Source organism: Nipponia nippon, unplaced genomic scaffold, assembly GCF_047370975.1.
Source record: "Nipponia nippon isolate SJK-2023a ecotype South Korea unplaced genomic scaffold, ASM4737097v1 scaffold_5, whole genome shotgun sequence".
Classification (NCBI taxonomy): Eukaryota; Metazoa; Chordata; class Aves; order Pelecaniformes; family Threskiornithidae; genus Nipponia; species Nipponia nippon.
In genome coordinates, this window is record NW_028262369.1 from 50,255,842 (window position 1) to 50,275,911 (window position 20,070).

Below are 20,070 nucleotides of genomic sequence, written 5' to 3' on the forward strand. Positions count from 1 at the left end.
TCACCAAGCCACTTTCCATCGTCGATCAGCAGTCCTGGCTATCCGGGGAGGTTCCAGTGGACTGGAAGTTAGCAAATGTGATGCCTATCTACAAGAAGGGCTGGAAGGAGGATCTGAGGAACTACAGGCCTGTCAGCCTGACCTCAGTGCCGGAGAAGGTTATGGAGCAGATCATCCTGAGCGCCATCACGCAGCACATACGGGACAACCAGGGGATCAGGCCCAGTCACGTACATCTGCAGCCACAGTCACTTCTGCTCAAAAGAGAAAACTGCATGGACCAAAAAGCCATGCTTTGCAACAAGGCATTTCATTATTTCTCTTTCGTGATTGACCCAACTTGACTTTCACCCTGTAGAAGCCTGCTGAGTACCGAGACAGAGATGGTCATGTGCCTCAACAGCCAGGAATCTTAGAAGAAAGCCCAGCACCTTCCTGACCCAGAGTTGGGCAGTATATGAGCCAACAGGAAAATGTCTCACTTTTCACGTGACACACGCATGCGTTTTGTTGATCTGGAGCGTGCTAGAAAATGAAGCTGGTAGGGTGCTCTTAGCAGGAGTTTCACCGTGTTTCCCAGCCAGCACTGCTGCACGTGTCGAGACTGTTGAGAACGAGGAGCGCAATTAGTCTAGAATTATTCGTGGAGGGACGTGACCCATGGGGACCTGGGCATGCAGCACCAATTGCCACCTCACTGGGACAAAGGCACTCAGCCGGGATGCGGGGCCCTCCTCCTGGAACATGGGCACCCGCGGGGCACCCCACACCCATGGATGCCCGTTCTCCCACCCCAGCTCTCCCACTGCTCCCGGAGCGCATGCTCCGCAAGCCCGCATCCAGCAGCCGGGCTCACAGCACTGCCTCTCATGTTGCCGCTTCCCTGGATGCCCTCGGTACCGACATGACACGTGCTACAGGAACAATACACTTTATTGATCCAAAGAGTACTAGAAGATTGAGGAAGCAGGCTGCTCCCAGCAGGAGTTTTGCCGAGTTTCCCAGACGTCTCTGCTGCACGGGCATGCTCTGGCTGGCCCCTTCGGGGAGACGGCGATGAGCCCTGGCCTTTGGGATGGATGCCAGTGGGCCCTGGCAGCACCTTTGGGAGGGTGGAAGAGGGGACCCTCCCCAGAGGTCCTCACCAGAGAGTTGCCGAATGCCCATTGGCGGTTGTGCTGGGTGGGCACAGGCAACCCACCCGGATGTGGCCACCCGCTGGTCATGGCCACCCCGCAGGAACATCACCATCACGCGATAACGGCCTCCAGCCAGCAGGAGAGGTTGTAGTCCGTGGAGGTGCCCTCACCCGCAGAGCCTTCGGTGGCATGAGGCATGTCCTGACGCCTGTCAGCCTGAAGAGAATTCACTCTTGGCTGGATGAAAATACTACAGTTGGAATTGTTATCCACCCACTTCCTAACACCTGCCCCTCTTCCTGGTGTGATGCTGGCCCTCGCACCAGCCTTGGAGGTCCTAAGGCCTAAGGAACCCAACGGGTCACGGGCAGGCGCTGGCCACTGCCACCTTACAGGGACATGGGGAGCGACCACCGCACACCTCACCGGGACATGGGCACGCACCAGGCACCTCAGCGGGACACGGGCACCCGCCGGGAACCTCACGGGGACGTGGGCACCCTGCCAGGGCATGGGCCCCTCCTCTTGGGATGTGGGCGCCCGTGGGGCACCGCACGGCCACAGATGTCTCGTTCTCCCCTGCCTCAGGTCCCACGCCGCATGGGCAGCCGCACTCACCGCTGTCACGTTGCCAGTCCCCAGGCACACGCTCTAGCTGCAGCTGCAGTTGCACGGGGGGCTCGAGAAGGCTCTCCTCTTCTTGCCTTTTTCCACACCTTCTTCTTGGCGTGCTGGTGCCGGAGCTCTTTCAGGAGGTAGCAGTGGACATGCCTCACGCACCTGGCCAGCAGGGCAGTGTTGGCCTCCAGCCGGCAGAGCAAGTCGTAACGGCCAAAGGTGCCCTTTTCCCAGCCCTCTGTCCCCATGGGAGATGAGGCCGTCTGTCTCCTTGCCTGGAAATGAGAGGGCCAGGGGCACAATGAAGCGGGTGGGGAATGGGGGGCCGAGAAGTGTCCTGCTGGGCTAGGCTTCCTCTGGAAGAACTCCAGCCTCGCAGGACTGCTCCGGGCAGCACGCTGGGCTGAGGAAACCTCTGGCAGGCCCCGTCTCGTGCTGGGGGCTCCCGGAGGGTTTCAGCCCTGCGGCTTGGCGTGTCCCTGGGGAAGTGGCAGAGGACCTCTTGGAGCCTGCTGAGGCGTTTTTGCCCACGCTGGGATTTGTTGTTTCATTGCAAGCCGCCCTGGCCAAGGCTATTGTGGTTCCCTGCGCCCCGCAACCCGGTCCCCTCCCGTGTGGCTGATCTCGATTGCTCACCTGTCCCCGGGACCTCTTCACAATTGTCCAGAGGCCAAGTGCAATCCACGCCATGAAGAGCAGCCACGCGGTTTGCCAGGCCCTGTGAAGCAGCCAGGTCATGCCCACCTGGGCAAGGTAGTCCCAAAGCTGGCCCAGAGGGTAGGGCAGGTCAGAGGCCATGCTCTCTGCACCAACAGGCGGTTGCTTCAGGCCCTCAGGAGCGATGCCCATCCTGACCCTGACCCAGCCGCGGCAGCCACGAAGGCCAATGCTGCTCTTCCATTTGGGGGCCCAGCTCTCCGCCACAATGGGTGGCTGCTTCACGTCTTCAGGAAGGGCTCCCATCCTGACTATGACCCATTTGGGGAGGATGCAAAGGCCAAGGCCACTGGTGAACAGAGACACCACGCAGAGAGCCACGGTCAGGGAGAGAACCAGGATGAGCCTCATCGTGGTCTCTTCCGAGGAAGAAAATCTCGGCGCGCGAGCTGTCGCGGGCCGTCACCCTGAGCAGAGGTCAGGCAGTGACCACCTGGACCGCCGAGTGGCCGCCCTGTGTGTCCGTGCTTGCAAGGGTTGCTGATGTGACAAGAAGTCACAGGCTGATGTCCCGCAAGGCTCTGTGATGTCACAAGGCCTTTCCCCGCCCGCCCGGCAGGCAAGGAAGGCTGAGGCGGAGCTGGGGAGGACCTGCGTAGGCAGATTTTGAAGCCTGCTGCTGCCACTGCTGTGCCCGCCAGCGGACACGGAGCCCAGCAGGGGAGCGGGACTGTGTCCCGCGTGATCTGGGCTGTGCCCCCAACTTCTCAGCGAGAAGGAACTGTGCCCAGAGCTCCATCCAAGCTGCGTTCGGCGCTGTGCCCCAGCTGGGCAGCCGTGACACGGTTCCGCTCAGCCTCCTCTTGGGGGCAAAGTGGCAGCCCACGTTAAGAGGAAAGCCAAAAATTCCCTCTTGGTTTGACAAAAATCTTAACCGTTGAGAACGAGGAGCGGATCATAGAATGTCCCGAGTTGGAAGGGACACACAAGGATCATCGAGTCCAACTCCTGTCCCTGCACAGTTGTAAAGGACCGATAGAAAAACGTGGTTTTTGTCTCGACATTGCCGCCGTAGCGCCATCCAGCATCGCGCTTCGAAAAGACCACCTTCTCCACAGCTTTAAGAAAAACAACCTCGTGCGCCTGCGCACAGACTAAAGGCGCGAAAAGAGCCGAGGCGGGGACAAAAAGGCGCGGAAAGAGCAGAGGCGGGGACAGCACATCCGTGGCGAGCCGCACGTACGCATTTGTGATCCGCGCATGCGTGAGCCCCTATCTAAGGAGCACACGTGCCCCTCGGGCGGGGTGGCAGCGGCGGCGCGTGAGAGACCACTCCTTCTGTTCCTGCACCCTCAAGCCTCCCCCCCCCCGCTTCGGTCCCCGACGACGCCCGAGGCCACCGGAGACCCAGCAGAAGATCGTCAGGACTCGAGGTGGTGGCGATAAACTCCTCCTTTTCCTTCTCTTTCTTTCTCTTTCTCTCTCCCCTATTCTTTTCCCCTCCTCCCTCCTCCCTCCGTTTTCTTCTCCCCTCGAATAAAAGTAAAAGGTTGTATGACATTTGACCGATTCCAGTGTCTTAATCTCGTCCTTGGGATCGTATCGAAACCTCCCCCGACATTGGATCAGGACATTTAATTGGCGTCACGGACAGGATCCCTTGAGATGAGAGTGTCATACAACCTTATGGTGTGCTGAGCGATTGTGTGTGAACGAGACGTACAAATAAGTACGAAGCGAGTGCGGAGTTCCGATCCGCGGTTCTGCTCTCCCGCGAGGGAAGCAGCCGGAGACGAACGAAGCGTAAGGAAGGAGTGGGTGTTGAGACCTTTGCGCTGAAGCGCGCACACTACTTTGTGATTTGAGCTCCTGAGGGAGGATAGGGGAAACTTGAATTTTGTGCTGTGACTCCCTCAGGATGATATCCCCTTTGTAGGCTCTCCTCTGTCTCATAGTAGCTGATGGTCTGGCCTCCTGGGGGAGTATAGGGGAAGCTTGAATTCTACGGCGTGACCCCCTCAGGACGATATCCCCTTTGTAGGCTTGTCTTTGTCTCGTAATAGTGTGCGGATTGGCCTCCTGGGAGTGTATAGGGGAAACTTGGTCTTTTTAAGGTTTGACCCTCCCGGGACGAATTCCCCTTTGTAGGACATGGCCGCCCAAAAGGCAGGCGATTTTTGTGAAGAGACGGAGAGATTATATGAGTTTTTAGAAACGTACCGCTCTCGCCCCTCACCCCCAGGACAAGATTGGGCTCGGGACCACTGGTTCCAACTGCAAAGTGTTATGGACCGAATAGCGGTCTTGCATAGAGAAGCTAGAGTAAAGAAAGGGAAAGCCATCGTATGTGCTGTGTTAGGAGCGTGTCTGGCAGCGGCGGTGGAGGATAAGAAACAAGCGCCCTGTCCATCCGAGGCTCTGGCCGCTTCGTTGCAAGCAGCAATAACACCGCTGCGAGAGCAACTACTAGAGACCAAACGGGCGCTAGAGGAGGAGAAGCGCCAGAATATGATTTTGAAGGAGGAGCTGAGGGTTCAGCTCCTGAGGGAGGCAGACACCCCTGCTGAGGCTGAGGTAATGCTGGAAGAGAAAGGGGTACGCCAAATTTACCCCCAGAAAGATCTAAAGCGATTAAGGGAGACTGTGGATAACCCCCCCCACATGTGCCCGCTGGTAAAGACGGAATACATATACGAGGACGATAGTGACAGCCGTCCCCAAGTTGTAACGAAAGAAATCCCTTTTACCGCCACCAAATTGGCTAAGCTCCGAAAGGACTTTGCTAGAACAGCAAGGGAGTCCGAAACCGAATACGTGTGGAGGGTATCCCTGTCGGGGGGGATGGGATCATGCTATCGGAAAAGGAAGCAGAGGGGTATTGGGGCCCCGGCGTCTTCCTCACAACGGGCGATCGCTGAGCCCCATGGTCTCTGACCCAGAGGGCTGCATATTGGGCGGGGGGGCTGAACCCATTGGAGAGGGGGGATCCCCTAGCTATAACTGGCTCGGTCGAGCAACTACTAGAAAACGTACAAAAGGCAGCTTGCCTACAAACGATGTACGACCGGGAGCTGAAACCAAATCTAAGCTCTCCAATGTTGCTACCTGTAGACCCCGAGCGGCTGACGCCGCTAATAAGAGGACTCCCTGACTCGCTAAAACCTATCGGGATCCAGTTACAGGGGAGAATTCAAAACGTGCCCCGCGAGGAGCGAATCGCAGCTGCCCTGGAAGGAACGGTAACCCCCGAACAGCGGCAGTGGGGGAGAAGGGTGTGGACCTGGGGGAGATAGCCCAGGAACTAATAAACTATGGGAGAAAATATGGGCCAGTAGGCAGAACTTACAATAAAGTGGAAACTAGGGCCGTGCGGACAGCGGAGCCGGCAAACAAACTGCTGGCTCCTTCAGGGGGAAGCCCCGACCCAATAAAAAGGGAGAAACCCCCATTCTGACAAGAATTGTGGCAGAAGGGACTGCAAAAGGGTGTGCCCCGAGACCTAATGGACGGGCTCCCCACCAAGAAGTTGGAGCTCCTGGTGCGGAGGTGGTCTGGGCAAGGACCCCCTCCCAAACTGAACCTGCCTCCCGCACCGGCATTGGACAGGGAGGAGGGGTTCAAAGGGGACGAAAGGGCGGCGGGAAACTAAAACCTCTGCCCCCTCAGGGTGAGGGGGAGGCGGAGGGTGGATGTTCATTAGACAACTCACCTGCAACAATAAGGGGGACCTCCTCATTACCGTCGCAGTAGGGCCGAGGAAGAGGCCCGTGACCTTTTTAATTGATACAGGGGCCCAAATTACAGCAATAAAACAGAGCGAGGCAGAACGGTGCGGCATTTCAACCCCTTCTAAGCACCTGATAGTATTAAATGCCCTAGGGAAAACCCAGTCTGTGCCCATGACCCCGGTAACCTTATGGCTACCAGGAGATGAGAGTCCGGTGAAGACCATGGCAGCCGTAGGACCTTTTCAAATGAATCTCCTGGGAATAGATGTTTTAAAAGGGAAACAGTGGCGGGACACCCAAGGGAACTCGTGGTCCTTCGGTGTTCCCCAGGTCAGAAGATTAGCCAGGAGCCCTAGTGCAGAAATGCGCCTGTTGCAAGCAGCGCCTCCCCTTCCTCCTTCCCGGCTGACCAATGTGAAACCTTACCCGTTACCCTTGGGAGCAAGGGAAGGAATCACCCCTGTACTAGAGGACCTTAAACGGCAAGGGGTCGTAATTCCCATACAATCCCCCTTTAACTCTCCTGTGTGGCCTGTTAGAAAACCCAATGGTAAATGGAGATTAACTGTAGATTACCGGTGCCTCAATAGCAATACCGGCCCTTTAACAGCTGCCGTGCCAAATATTGCTGAATTAATTGCAACCATTCAGGAACAAGCCCATCCAGTGATGGCTACCATTGATGTCAAAGACATGTTTTTTATGGTCCCGCTGCAGCCTGGGGACCAGGAGCGCTTTGCCTTCACGTGGGAGGGACAGCAATATACATTCACTCGACTGCCCCAAGGATACAAACACTCCCCTACGTTGGCCCACCATGCACTGGCACAAGAACTTGAAATTATCCCTATACAAGCAGGAGTCAAAATTTATCAATATATAGATGATGTGCTTATAGGAGGAACCCAGGTAGAGGACGTTGGAAAAACACAACGTGATATTGTCACCCACCTGGAACGGATGGGATTGACAATCCCACCCGAAAAGGTCCAAACTCCCTCCAGTGAGGTAAAATTTCTAGGAATCTGGTGGAGGGGGGGGATGGCCTGTATTCCTCCAGATACCCTATCCTCGTTAGACTCCCTCAAAATGCCCGAATCCAAAAGAGACTTGCAACACGCTCTAGGGCTACTTGTATTTTGGAGAAAACATATTCCTGACTTTTCGATTATTGCTAGGCCACTATACGACCTACTAAGGAAAAAGGCTCAGTGGGAGTGGACCCCAATCCACGAGGAAGCCTTGCAGTTACTAATTTTTGAGGCAAACGCCCATCAAGCCCTAGGGCCAATTCACCCCACCGATCCGGTTCAGATCGAATGGGGATTTGCCCGTACTGGGCTCTCCATCCACCTGTGGCAAAAGGGACCCGAAGGGCCCACCCGGCCCATCGGATTCTATTCACGCAGCTTCAAGGATGCTGAAAAGCGATACACTACTTGGGAGAAGGGGTTGTTTGTAGTTAGCCTAGCTTTACGGGAGGCCGAACGAACTATTCGGAAACAGCCGATAGTCCTTCGGGGCCCGTTTAAGGTGACTAAGGCAGTCTTGGCAGGGACCCCACCCCCTGACGGGGTGGCTCAGTGAGCGTCCGTAAGGAAATGGTATGCTCAGATAGAACACTATTGTGAGGTCTTTTCTGTTACCGAAGGGGCTGCTAAAATGCTAACTATACAAGACGAGGCAGACTTAAATAAAGAAAACCCTCCACTGCCCCCCGTGGTCAAAGTAGCTCCCCCATTTTCAGAGCAGGTCCTAAACGCATGGTTCACTGACGCTTCCTCGAAGCGAGAAGGGAAAGTTTGGAGATACTGGGCTGTAGCCCTTCAAGTAACAACTAAGGAGAAAATAATTACGGAGGGAGAAGGCAGTACACAGGTAGGGGAGCTGGTCGCAGTGTGGAGCGTTTTTCAACGCGAAAGCCAGACCACCTCCCCTGTGCACATTTATACAGACTCCTACGCTGTCTTCAAGGGCTGCACGGAGTGGCTCCCGTTTTGGGAGCAGAATGGCTGGGAAGTCAACAGACTACCAATCTGGCAGAAAGAGAAGTGGCAGGACATTCTCGAAATTGCAAAACGGGGGACATTTGCGGTGGCGTGGGTAGCTTCCCACCAACAAACCGATAGCCCAGCGGGCCGGTGGAATGCAGAGGCGGATGAGTTGGCCCGACTAGCCCTGCTACAGAGCACCCAAGTACAGGAAAATTGGGAACACCTACTAGAGTGGCTACATGTAAAGCGGAGGCACTCGGGGATCAATGATTTGTACCGGGAAGCACAAGCTCGGGGATGGCCAGTCACTAGAGAGGAGTGCAAGACTTGCATATCCTCCTGTGAACAATGCCGTGTCCGTTTGGACAGACACCCCCTGCACCTCAGGGAAGGGAAGGGTTTGTGGGAGGCCTGGCAGATTGACTATATCGGGCCCTTCCAAAAATCCACAGGGAAACGATACATATTGGTGGGGGTTGAGATAGTCTCCGGACTCGTACAAGCCCGGGCTTGTGCAAAAGCAACTGGGGAAAAATACTGTAAAGGCCCTCAAAGAATGGTTTGGGACCTTCCCTAAACCACGGACCATCCAGTCAGACACTTCACCGCCAAAATAGTCCAGGAATGGGCAGCTCGGGAAGGGATTTCGTGGGTGTTCCACACTCCGTATTACCCGCAGGCAAACGGAATTGTGGAACGGACCAACGGGCTGCTTAAGCGCTTTTTAAAACCCCACCAACCGGGATGGGCCGAGCGGGTGGGGGAGGCGGTGACCAATGTCAATAATCGCTGGGGTACAAACGGGTGCCCGAAAATTGCGGCATTTTGCCCGCAAGCCCCAACCATGGTACCTGTTTCTCGAAACCCCAACTTCCCCAGTGCATCATTTTTCTCTCCTGGCCAGCCGGTCCTGGTTGAGCTTCCCACCATGGGGGCTGTGCCTCTTGTATTAGATACCCCTCTAAACAAACATACATGGAGAGCGAAAGATACCGGTGGGAGAACCCACAAAATCCACACCAAATGGATTATTCCCTCCTTCTAACCCAAGGAGCGAGTTTTGTTCCTGTTTGTTTTTAAGGGCGGCGATGTGATCATGATGCACCTGCTACTTTGGATCATTTTAACTCAGGGACACCTCCATGAAAATGATGAACGACCACTCCCTCTACCTTCCCCTCCTCCATACAACCCCTTCGAGAACAATGAGTTCGTGCTATTAGCAAAAGCCGTGAGTCAAACTTTCAATCTGAGCCACTGTTGGGTTTGCGGCGGACCCCTAGGGCTATCAAGTTGGCCGTGGACATCCGCACCTCTCACCCCAGACCAAATTGTAAGCAAATATAGCGAAGCCGCAGACGATCCATGGGATGACAGTGGCACCTGGCCAATTCAGTTTCCAACGAAGGGGCAATATTGTTTGAATCGCACCCAGAAAGGAGGGGTCGAAGTGGGAGAAAGCAAATGTCAATGGACTCTCACACGTAAGCCCTTCGACAAGGAAAAGGACCTGTGGGTGTGGCTTAATGAAACAGGGCGTAACCAGGGGTTTAAGGGATATTGGTCAAGCAAAAATGAAACCTTGATTCTCCGACATTACAAACAAACTTGTAAATGGAGGGGTACTTATGGGGCTTGGTATTGTACTGGCCGAATAAGGGATGGGGCAACCACCTTTTTCAGCCCTCTGGGTGACAAAGACACAACTTATTTTCAGTTTCCACCGGGGAAAGATGGGCCATTTGCTAAGGGAAATAAAGCCAAAAAGGGGCATTATTGGATTTGTGGGAACACAGCATATAAGTTCTTACCCGCGGGGTGGTCGGGAGTTTGTTATATAGGGATTATAAGGCCCCTCTTTTTTCTCCTGCCAGAAACTGGTGGACCCCAACTAGGCATAAAAGTGTATGATAACCTCGGGGATAGAAGGATTGCCCGTAAGACGCGATCTACCAAGATAAATTTAGGTGGGACACAAATATGGGGAAATGACGAATGGCCCCCTGAGCGAATAATTGAACACTATGGGCCAGCAACCTGGAATCCTAACGAGCCCATTGCAGGGGCAAGAGAACCAATTTATAATCTAAATCGAATAATTAGACTACAAGCAGCCCTAGAAATTATCACCAACAAAACTGCTGATGCCATAGACCTATTAACTCGACAATCGCAACAAATGCGCACGGCAATCCTTCAACACCGTATGGTTTTAGATTATTTATTGGCTGAGGAGGGAGGGGTGTGTGGAAAATTAAATATCTCTAACTGCTGCTTAGAAATTGATGATGTGGGAGAAGTAGTTCTCCAGTTGACCCAAGATATCAGGAAAATAGCCCATGTCCCTGTTCAAACCTGGAGTGGTTGGAACGGCGATTTGTGGTCCTGGTTACCAGGGGCACCCTGGGTGAAACAATTAATATTGTATCTTTTATGTGCAACCGCCACCTTACTGTTCCTACCCTGCATAATTCCCTGTTTTATTCAATTAATTCGACATGTTGTGTCAAATATGCAATTTGTTCCCAGCCCTCCACCTGATGGTGCAACAAAAATCCGTACCGTCTCTCAGCCACAACCTACCTCCGTACCAATCATTTAAACCCATTCCCAATTCCTCCTGAAGGAAGAAATTACATATTGCCAGTTACTGTTAACCCCATTCCTAATGTTTGTCCTCCAAAGTTGAAGAATTGTTAAAGTTGATCGAGAACGAGTTTGCATTGAGCAGTACCCCAGTTCTTCTGTGTTAAGATGTTCCTTCTCCTAAAACAATGTTGTTCCCTTCCTCCTTCCCACAATTTTCCTCCACCCTTATTCCCAACTCCCTCAACTCCCGTTTTCTTCCTTTCCCCCTTCTTTCCTCTCTCTTTCTTTCTCTTCCTCCTATGCCACCAAGCTGCAATGTCGAGCCACGGGGTGGTGTAAAGGACCGATAGAAAAACGTGGTTTTTGTCTCGACATTGCCGCCGTAGCGCCATCCAGCGTCGCGCTTCGAAAAGACCACCTTCTCCACAGCTTTAAGAGAAACAACCTCGTGCGCCTGCGCACAGACTAAAGGCGCGAAAAGAGCCGAGGCGGGGACAAAAAGGCGCGGAAAGAGCAGAGGCGGGGACAGCACATCCGTGGCGAGCCGCACGTACGCGTTTGTGATCCGCGCATGCGTGAGCCCCTATCTAAGGAGCACACGTGCCCCTCGGGCGGGGCGGCAGCGGCGGCGCGTGAGAGACCACTCCTTCTGTTCCTGCACCCTCAAGCCTCCCCCCCTGCCCCGCGCTTCGGTCCCCGACGATGCCCGAGGCCACCAGAGACCCAGCAGAAGATCGTCAGGACTCGAGGTGGTGGCGATAAACTCCTCCTTTTCCTTCTCTTTCTTTCTCTTTCTCTCTCTCCTATTCTTTTCCCCTCCTCCCTTTGATTCTTGGAGAAGTAAGGAGGGGGGTCAGCAGAACTGCTACCTTGGACTTTGGGAGGGCAGACTTTGGCCACTTCAGGAGCCCGGTTGACAGAGTCTCTTTGGAGGCAGTCCTGAAGAGCAAAGGAGTCCAGGAAGGCCGGGCGTTCTTCAAGAAGGAAATCTTACAGGCGCAGGAGCAGGCCATCCCCATGTCCCGAAAGACGAGCCGGCGGGGGAGAAGACCGGCCTGGCTGAACAGAGAGCTTTGGCTGGAACTCGGGAATAAAAGGAGAGTTTACGACCTTTGGAAGAAGGGGCAGGCAACTCAGGGGGACTACGAGGATGTCGTGACGTTGTGCAGGGAGAGAATTAGAAGGGCCAAAGCCCAGCTAGAACTTAAACTGGCTACTGCTGTAAAAGACAACCAAAAACGTTTCTACAAATACATGAGCACCAACAGGAGAGCTAAGGAGAACCTCCATCGTTTATTGGGTGTGGGAGGGAACACAGTGACAGAGGATAAGGAAAAGACTGAGGTACTTAATACCTTCTTCACCTCAGTCTTTAATAGTCAGACCAGTTGTTCTTGGGGTACCCAGCCCCCTGCGCTAGAAGACGGGGACGGGGAGCAGAATGAAGCCCCCATAATCCAAGGGGAAATGGCTAGCGACCTGCTGCACCACTTAGACATACACAAGTCTATGGGGCCAGATGGGATCCACCCAAGGGTAGTGAGGGAACTGGTGGAGGTGCTCACCAAGCCACTTTCCATCGTCGATCAGCAGTCCTGGCTATCCGGGGAGGTTCCAGTGGACTGGAAGTTAGCAAATGTGATGCCTATCTACAAGAAGGGCTGGAAGGAGGATCTGAGGAACTACAGGCCTGTCAGCCTGACCTCAGTGCCGGAGAAGGTTATGGAGCAGATCATCCTGAGCGCCATCACGCAGCACATACGGGACAACCAGGGGATCAGGCCCAGTCACGTACATCTGCAGCCACAGTCACTTCTGCTCAAAAGAGAAAACTGCATGGACCAAAAAGCCATGCTTTGCAACAAGGCATTTCATTATTTCTCTTTCGTGATTGACCCAACTTGACTTTCACCCTGTAGAAGCCTGCTGAGTACCGAGACAGAGATGGTCATGTGCCTCAACAGCCAGGAATCTTAGAAGAAAGCCCAGCACCTTCCTGACCCAGAGGTGGGCAGTATATGAGCCAACAGGAAAATGTCTCACTTTTCACGTGACACACGCATGCGTTTTGTTGATCTGGAGCGTGCTAGAAAATGAAGCTGGTAGGGTGCTCTTAGCAGGAGTTTCACCGTGTTTCCCAGCCAGCACTGCTGCACGTGTCGAGACTGTTGAGAACGAGGAGCGCAATTAGTCTAGAATTATTCGTGGAGGGACGTGACCCATGGGGACCTGGGCATGCAGCACCAATTGCCACCTCACTGGGACAAAGGCACTCAGCCGGGATGCGGGGCCCTCCTCCTGGAACATGGGCACCCGCGGGGCACCCCACACCCATGGATGCCCGTTCTCCCACCCCAGCTCTCCCACTGCTCCCGGAGCGCATGCTCCGCAAGCCCGCATCCAGCAGCCGGGCTCACAGCACTGCCTCTCATGTTGCCGCTTCCCTGGATGCCCTCGGTACCGACATGACACGTGCTACAGGAACAATACACTTTATTGATCCAAAGAGTACTAGAAGATTGAGGAAGCAGGCTGCTCCCAGCAGGAGTTTTGCCGAGTTTCCCAGACGTCTCTGCTGCACGGGCATGCTCTGGCTGGCCCCTTCGGGGAGACGGCGATGAGCCCTGGCCTTTGGGATGGATGCCAGTGGGCCCTGGCAGCACCTTTGGGAGGGTGGAAGAGGGGACCCTCCCCAGAGGTCCTCACCAGAGAGTTGCCGAATGCCCATTGGCGGTTGTGCTGGGTGGGCACAGGCAACCCACCCGGATGTGGCCACCCGCTGGTCATGGCCACCCCGCAGGAACATCACCATCACGCGATAACGGCCTCCAGCCAGCAGGAGAGGTTGTAGTCCGTGGAGGTGCCCTCACCCGCAGAGCCTTCGGTGGCATGAGGCATGTCCTGACGCCTGTCAGCCTGAAGAGAATTCACTCTTGGCTGGATGAAAATACTACAGTTGGAATTGTTATCCACCCACTTCCTAACACCTGCCCCTCTTCCTGGTGTGATGCTGGCCCTCGCACCAGCCTTGGAGGTCCTAAGGCCTAAGGAACCCAACGGGTCACGGGCAGGCGCTGGCCACTGCCACCTTACAGGGACATGGGGAGCGACCACCGCACACCTCACCGGGACATGGGCACGCACCAGGCACCTCAGCGGGACACGGGCACCCGCCGGGAACCTCACGGGGACGTGGGCACCCTGCCAGGGCATGGGCCCCTCCTCTTGGGATGTGGGCGCCCGTGGGGCACCGCACGGCCACAGATGTCTCGTTCTCCCCTGCCTCAGGTCCCACGCCGCATGGGCAGCCGCACTCACCGCTGTCACGTTGCCAGTCCCCAGGCACACGCTCTAGCTGCAGCTGCAGTTGCACGGGGGGCTCGAGAAGGCTCTCCTCTTCTTGCCTTTTTCCACACCTTCTTCTTGGCGTGCTGGTGCCGGAGCTCTTTCAGGAGGTAGCAGTGGACATGCCTCACGCACCTGGCCAGCAGGGCAGTGTTGGCCTCCAGCCGGCAGAGCAAGTCGTAACGGCCAAAGGTGCCCTTTTCCCAGCCCTCTGTCCCCATGGGAGATGAGGCCGTCTGTCTCCTTGCCTGGAAATGAGAGGGCCAGGGGCACAATGAAGCGGGTGGGGAATGGGGGGCCGAGAAGTGTCCTGCTGGGCTAGGCTTCCTCTGGAAGAACTCCAGCCTCGCAGGACTGCTCCGGGCAGCACGCTGGGCTGAGGAAACCTCTGGCAGGCCCCGTCTCGTGCTGGGGGCTCCCGGAGGGTTTCAGCCCTGCGGCTTGGCGTGTCCCTGGGGAAGTGGCAGAGGACCTCTTGGAGCCTGCTGAGGCGTTTTTGCCCACGCTGGGATTTGTTGTTTCATTGCAAGCCGCCCTGGCCAAGGCTATTGTGGTTCCCTGCGCCCCGCAACCCGGTCCCCTCCCGTGTGGCTGATCTCGATTGCTCACCTGTCCCCGGGACCTCTTCACAATTGTCCAGAGGCCAAGTGCAATCCACGCCATGAAGAGCAGCCACGCGGTTTGCCAGGCCCTGTGAAGCAGCCAGGTCATGCCCACCTGGGCAAGGTAGTCCCAAAGCTGGCCCAGAGGGTAGGGCAGGTCAGAGGCCATGCTCTCTGCACCAACAGGCGGTTGCTTCAGGCCCTCAGGAGCGATGCCCATCCTGACCCTGACCCAGCCGCGGCAGCCACGAAGGCCAATGCTGCTCTTCCATTTGGGGGCCCAGCTCTCCGCCACAATGGGTGGCTGCTTCACGTCTTCAGGAAGGGCTCCCATCCTGACTATGACCCATTTGGGGAGGATGCAAAGGCCAAGGCCACTGGTGAACAGAGACACCACGCAGAGAGCCACGGTCAGGGAGAGAACCAGGATGAGCCTCATCGTGGTCTCTTCCGAGGAAGAAAATCTCGGCGCGCGAGCTGTCGCGGGCCGTCACCCTGAGCAGAGGTCAGGCAGTGACCACCTGGACCGCCGAGTGGCCGCCCTGTGTGTCCGTGCTTGCAAGGGTTGCTGATGTGACAAGAAGTCACAGGCTGATGTCCCGCAAGGCTCTGTGATGTCACAAGGCCTTTCCCCGCCCGCCCGGCAGGCAAGGAAGGCTGAGGCGGAGCTGGGGAGGACCTGCGTAGGCAGATTTTGAAGCCTGCTGCTGCCACTGCTGTGCCCGCCAGCGGACACGGAGCCCAGCAGGGGAGCGGGACTGTGTCCCGCGTGATCTGGGCTGTGCCCCCAACTTCTCAGCGAGAAGGAACTGTGCCCAGAGCTCCATCCAAGCTGCGTTCGGCGCTGTGCCCCCGCTGGGCAGCCGTGACACGGTTCCGCTCAGCCTCCTCTTGGGGGCAAAGTGGCAGCCCACGTTAAGAGGAAAGCCAAAAATTCCCTCTTGGTTTGACAAAAATCTTAACCGTTGAGAACGAGGAGCGGATCATAGAATGTCCCGAGTTGGAAGGGACACACAAGGATCATCGAGTCCAACTCCTGTCCCTGCACAGTTGTAAAGGACCGATAGAAAAACGTGGTTTTTGTCTCGACATTGCCGCCGTAGCGCCATCCAGCATCGCGCTTCGAAAAGACCACCTTCTCCACAGCTTTAAGAAAAACAACCTCGTGCGCCTGCGCACAGACTAAAGGCGCGAAAAGAGCCGAGGCGGGGACAAAAAGGCGCGGAAAGAGCAGAGGCGGGGACAGCACATCCGTGGCGAGCCGCACGTACGCATTTGTGATCCGCGCATGCGTGAGCCCCTATCTAAGGAGCACACGTGCCCCTCGGGCGGGGTGGCAGCGGCGGCGCGTGAGAGACCACTCCTTCTGTTCCTGCACCCTCAAGCCTCCCCCCCCCCGCTTCGGTCCCCGACGACGCCCGAGGCCACCGGAGACCCAGCAGAAGATCGTCAGGACTCGAGGTGGTGGCGATAAACTCCTCCTTTTCCTTCTCTTTCTTTCTCTTTCTCTCTCCCCTATTCTTTTCCCCTCCTCCCTCCTCCCTCCGTTTTCTTCTCCCCTCGAATAAAAGTAAAAGGTTGTATGACATTTGACCGATTCCAGTGTCTTAATCTCGTCCTTGGGATCGTATCGAAACCTCCCCCGACATTGGATCAGGACATTTAATTGGCGTCACGGACAGGATCCCTTGAGATGAGAGTGTCATACAACCTTATGGTGTGCTGAGCGATTGTGTGTGAACGAGACGTACAAATAAGTACGAAGCGAGTGCGGAGTTCCGATCCGCGGTTCTGCTCTCCCGCGAGGGAAGCAGCCGGAGACGAACGAAGCGTAAGGAAGGAGTGGGTGTTGAGACCTTTGCGCTGAAGCGCGCGCACTACTTTGTGATTTGAGCTCCTGAGGGAGGATAGGGGAAACTTGAATTTTGTGCTGTGACTCCCTCAGGATGATATCCCCTTTGTAGGCTCTCCTCTGTCTCATAGTAGCTGATGGTCTGGCCTCCTGGGGGAGTATAGGGGAAGCTTGAATTCTACGGCGTGACCCCCTCAGGACGATATCCCCTTTGTAGGCTTGTCTTTGTCTCGTAATAGTGTGCGGATTGGCCTCCTGGGAGTGTATAGGGGAAACTTGGTCTTTTTAAGGTTTGACCCTCCCGGGACGAATTCCCCTTTGTAGGACATGGCCGCCCAAAAGGCAGGCGATTTTTGTGAAGAGACGGAGAGATTATATGAGTTTTTAGAAACGTACCGCTCTCGCCCCTCACCCCCAGGACAAGATTGGGCTCGGGACCACTGGTTCCAACTGCAAAGTGTTATGGACCGAATAGCGGTCTTGCATAGAGAAGCTAGAGTAAAGAAAGGGAAAGCCATCGTATGTGCTGTGTTAGGAGCGTGTCTGGCAGCGGCGGTGGAGGATAAGAAACAAGCGCCCTGTCCATCCGAGGCTCTGGCCGCTTCGTTGCAAGCAGCAATAACACCGCTGCGAGAGCAACTACTAGAGACCAAACGGGCGCTAGAGGAGGAGAAGCGCCAGAATATGATTTTGAAGGAGGAGCTGAGGGTTCAGCTCCTGAGGGAGGCAGACACCCCTGCTGAGGCTGAGGTAATGCTGGAAGAGAAAGGGGTACGCCAAATTTACCCCCAGAAAGATCTAAAGCGATTAAGGGAGACTGTGGATAACCCCCCCCACATGTGCCCGCTGGTAAAGACGGAATACATATACGAGGACGATAGTGACAGCCGTCCCCAAGTTGTAACGAAAGAAATCCCTTTTACCGCCACCGAATTGGCTAAGCTCCGAAAGGACTTTGCTAGAACAGCAAGGGAGTCCGAAACCGAATACGTGTGGAGGGTATCCCTGTCGGGGGGGGACGGGATCATGCTATCATAAAAAGGAAGCAGAGGGGTATTGGGGCCCCGGCGTCTTTCTCACAACGGGCGATCGCCGAGCCCCATGGTCTCTGACCCAGAGGGCTGCATATTGGGCGGGGGGGCTGAACTCATTGGAGAGGGGGGATCCCCTAGCTATAACTGGCTCGGTCGAGCAACTACTAGAAAACGTACAAAAGGCAGCTTGCCTACAAATGATGTACGACCGGGAGCTGAAACCAAATCTAAGCTCTCCAATGTTGCTACCTGTAGACCCCGAGCGGCTGACGCCGCTAATAAGAGGACTCCCTGACTCGCTAAAACCTATCGGGATCCAGTTACAGGGGAGAATTCAAAACGTGCCCCGCGAGGAGCGAATCGCAGCTGCCCTGGAAGGAACGGTAACCCCTGAACAGCGGCAGTGGGGGAGAAAGGTGTGGACCTGGGGGGAGATAGCCCAGGAACTAATAAACTATGGGAGAAAATATGGGCCAGTAGGCAGAACTTACAATAAAGTGGAAACTAGGGCCGTGCGGACAGCGGAGCCGGCAAACAAACTGCTGGCTCCTTCAGGGGGAAGCCCCGACCCAATAAAAAGGGAGAAACCCCCATTCTGACAAGAATTGTGGCAGAAGGGACTGCAAAAGGGTGTGCCCCGAGACCTAATGGACGGGCTCCCCACCAAGAAGTTGGAGCTCCTGGTGCGGAGGTGGTCTGGGCAAGGACCCCCTCCCAAACTGAACCCGCCTCCCGCACCGGCATTGGACAGGGAGGAGGGGTTCAAAGGGGACGAAAGGGCGGCGGGAAACTAAAACCTCTGCCCCCTCAGGGTGAGGGGGGAGGCGGAGGGTGGATGTTCATTAGACAACTCACCTGCAACAATAAGGGGGACCTCCTCATTACCGTCGCAGTAGGGCCGAGGAAGAGGCCCGTGACCTTTTTAATTGATACAGGGGCCCAAATTACAGCAATAAAACAGAGCGAGGCAGAACGGTGCGGCATTTCAACCCCTTCTAAGCACCTGATAGTATTAAATGCCCTAGGGAAAACCCAGTCTGTGCCCATGACCCCGGTAACCTTATGGCTACCAGGAGATGAGAGTCCGGTGAAGACCATGGCAGCCGTAGGACCTTTTCAAATGAATCTCCTGGGAATAGATGTTTTAAAAGGGAAACAGTGGCGGGACACCCAAGGGAACTCGTGGTCCTTCGGTGTTCCCCAGGTCAGAAGATTAGCCAGGAGCCCTAGTGCAGAAATGCGCCTGTTGCAAGCAGCGCCTCCCCTTCCTCCTTCCCGGCTGACCAATGTGAAACCTTACCCGTTACCCTTGGGAGCAAGGGAAGGAATCACCCCTGTACTAGAGGACCTTAAACGGCAAGGGGTCGTAATTCCCATACAATCCCCCTTTAACTCTCCTGTGTGGCCTGTTAGAAAACCCAATGGTAAATGGAGATTAACTGTAGATTACCGGTGCCTCAATAGCAATACCGGCCCTTTAACAGCTGCCGTGCCAAATATTGCTGAATTAATTGCAACCATTCAGGAACAAGCCCATCCAGTGATGGCTACCATTGATGTCAAAGACATGTTTTTTATGGTCCCGCTGCAGCCTGGGGACCAGGAGCGCTTTGCCTTCACGTGGGAGGGACAGCAATATACATTCACTCGACTGCCCCAAGGATACAAACACTCCCCTACGTTGGCCCACCATGCACTGGCACAAGAACTTGAAATTATCCCTATACAAGCAGGAGTCAAAATTTATCAATATATAGATGATGTGCTTATAGGAGGAACCCAGGTAGAGGACGTTGGAAAAACACAACGTGATATTGTCACCCACCTGGAACGGATGGGATTGACAATCCCACCCGAAAAGGTCCAAACTCCCTCCAGTGAGGTAAAATTTCTAGGAATCTGGTGGAGGGGGGATGGCCTGTATTCCTCCAGATACCCTATCCTCGTTAGACTCCCTCAAAATGCCCGAATCCAAAAGAGACTTGCAACACGCTCTAGGGCTACTTGTATTTTGGAGAAAACATATTCCTGACTTTTCGATTATTGCTAGGCCACTATACGACCTACTAAGGAAAAAGGCTCAGTGGGAGTGGACCCCAATCCACGAGGAAGCCTTGCAGTTACTAATTTTTGAGGCAAACGCCCATCAAGCCCTAGGGCCAATTCACCCCACCGATCCGGTTCAGATCGAATGGGGATTTGCCCGTACTGGGCTCTCCATCCACCTGTGGCAAAAGGGACCCGAAGGGCCCACCCGGCCCATCGGATTCTATTCACGCAGCTTCAAGGATGCTGAAAAGCGATACACTACTTGGGAGAAGGGGTTGTTTGTAGTTAGCCTAGCTTTACGGGAGGCCGAACGAACTATTCGGAAACAGCCGATAGTCCTTCGGGGCCCGTTTAAGGTGACTAAGGCAGTCTTGGCAGGGACCCCACCCCCTGACGGGGTGGCTCAGTGAGCGTCCGTAAGGAAATGGTATGCTCAGATAGAACACTATTGTGAGGTCTTTTC

General features: G+C 55.2%; 2 pseudogenes; both read left to right on the plus strand.

Moving 5' to 3' along the window:
• The first annotated feature begins 4,991 nt into the window (after positions 1-4,991).
• On the plus strand, positions 4,992-5,868 carry LOC148052191 (uncharacterized; annotated as a pseudogene).
• An 11,409-nt stretch (positions 5,869-17,277) lies between these two features.
• Positions 17,278-18,157, plus strand: LOC148052192 (uncharacterized; annotated as a pseudogene).
• The last annotated feature ends 1,913 nt before the right edge of the window (positions 18,158-20,070 follow it).